We start from the raw sequence: 2,052 nt of genomic DNA, 5'->3' as shown, positions 1-2,052 counted from the left end.
CTTTGTTTCATAGAAAACTTGAAAAATCTGGTCAATGGAGTGTGTGTATTCCTAAAAATTATATCGACGAATTTATAAGACACACACATGAAGTATGGGGGCTTTACGGAGTGCGAAACTGTACTGAAAAAATTGCAACGCTTTTTTACTTTCCAAATTTGAGAAGACGAGTCCTACAGGTATTAAGAAAGTGTGCAATATGTCAAACGTCAAAACAGTCCAATGTGTCAAAATATACTGAGCTCCACCCAATGCCCACAAAAAACCCTCTAGATAGAGTATCCCTGTACATAGCTGGTCCATATCCAAGAAGTAAAGGAGGAGAAAGATACGTAATAGCACTATACGATACTTTCTCGAAAGATATCAAAATGTATACAATTAAAAATGCAACAGCTACAAATATCAAAAAAAGAATTGAGGGAGACTATTTTAGAAGAGTAGGTAAACCAAAGTTACTACTAATTTTTCGTTGGGAAAAAGTGGGAATAATTTATGATCTCACAGTGCATAAAGCAAACATTATTAAGCCTTTTTCACCCAGAATCAAGCCCAGTAGAACGAGTCTTCAAAGAATTTAACCGGTTTATTAGGACGTACTCCCCTCCCAAACATACTCGATTGGTAGAGCACGTAACTCCCTTCATGCAAGTTGTCAATAACCTTCCACAGTCTTCAGCATGTTTCACACCTAATGAATTAATGTTCCGGACAAAACAAACGAATGAGTGGGAGTGGCTCATACCAAAGGTACCCACTACAGAAATGACACTACAAGACAAAATCAAACAAGCCATGATTACATTAGAAAACAGGGCCGCGTATAGAAAGAAAATTTATAATAAGAAACTGAAACGTGTTACACAGGTTTTTGAAGTGCAACGAGTCCTCTTACAGACGCATCCTAAATGGACAAAAGTTGACAAACTGAATAAGAAGTGGCAATTACTCTATTCAGGACCCAAAGACATAAAAGCTTTAATAGAATAACGAAGCTAGGTAGCATTTTTTCTTTCTGTCACCCTAAGTCTAATTTTTCTTCTGGAGAGTATTTCAAGATAAACTAATGTGCATAGGCATAAGTAATTCTTCTGATTTGTACACGGATGAATAAAATTAACAGCAATGAGAAGTAACACATCGCTTCACGCGAAGTGAGAGTACAAACGAAATTAGTTTATGGCTCAGCTGTTCGCGCTCAAAAATATGCGCTGACGTCAGTAGTAGGAGAGGAGTCATTGACCTGTGCGCATGCGCGACAGGCTGACAGAAGGCGCAACCAAATAGGAATGCTATATATATAACAACTTAACTTAAACACAAAGTAAACGGAAATACTACGCAATTACATGTACTATCTAAGAACTAAGGAACCTATTGTTATAGGTAGATAGAGATTTAATTAAATACTAAGCTATATATAACGTGTTCACAAGCAAAAGGAAGCATTATGAAAAACTATACGAGACGTGTAAGCTAAGGTTCAAATGGTTCAAATGGCTCTGAGCACTATGGGACTCAACTGCTGTGGTCATAAGTCCCCTAGAACTTAGAACTACTTAAACCTAACTAACCTAAGGACATTACATACATCCATGCCCGAGGCAGGATTCGAACCTGCGACCGTAGCGGTCGTGCGGTTCCAGACTGTAGCGCCTTTAACCACTCGGCCACTCGGGCCGGCTTGTAAGCTAAGGACTAACAACAAAACACCATGAGAAATTGCAAATAATTTTCTTTGCAGAGTGAATAATTATATGGGTAACTGAATAAAAGAATGTCTAATAATTTACACAAGGTATGGAAATATCTGCGGACGTATGCAATGACCAAATGTATGAGTGGCCACCGAGCTAGGAAATGCAATTAGTTTTAAGTTTCTTCTTTCAGCAATCAGTGCATTGTCCAACGGCGCAGAAGAGAATTACGTCGAGAGTAGCAGGTATCAAATGAAGAAACAGGCCGTACCTCGAGTAAACAATTTAATTATAAGGGTAATTATACAAAGGTCATAAGGCAAATGAAAAATGAAATACGCATCGTCGCAGTGTA

General features: G+C 38.1%; 1 non-coding gene across 1 annotated transcript; it reads right to left on the bottom strand.

Annotated features, from left to right (window-relative positions):
* Window positions 1–1,596: 1,596 nt before the first annotated feature.
* Window positions 1,597–1,680, bottom strand: Trnas-gga (transfer RNA serine (anticodon GGA)). Its single transcript is given in 2 exon segments — window positions 1,597–1,631; window positions 1,641–1,680. It is a non-coding gene; the product is annotated as a tRNA-Ser (tRNA).
* Window positions 1,681–2,052: the final 372 nt, after the last annotated feature.

This window comes from Schistocerca nitens, chromosome 6, assembly GCF_023898315.1.
Source record: "Schistocerca nitens isolate TAMUIC-IGC-003100 chromosome 6, iqSchNite1.1, whole genome shotgun sequence".
NCBI lineage: Eukaryota > Metazoa > Arthropoda > Insecta > Orthoptera > Acrididae > Schistocerca > Schistocerca nitens.
Note: the sequence above shows the minus strand (reverse complement) of the source record. Positions and strands in the feature narration are given on the sequence as shown.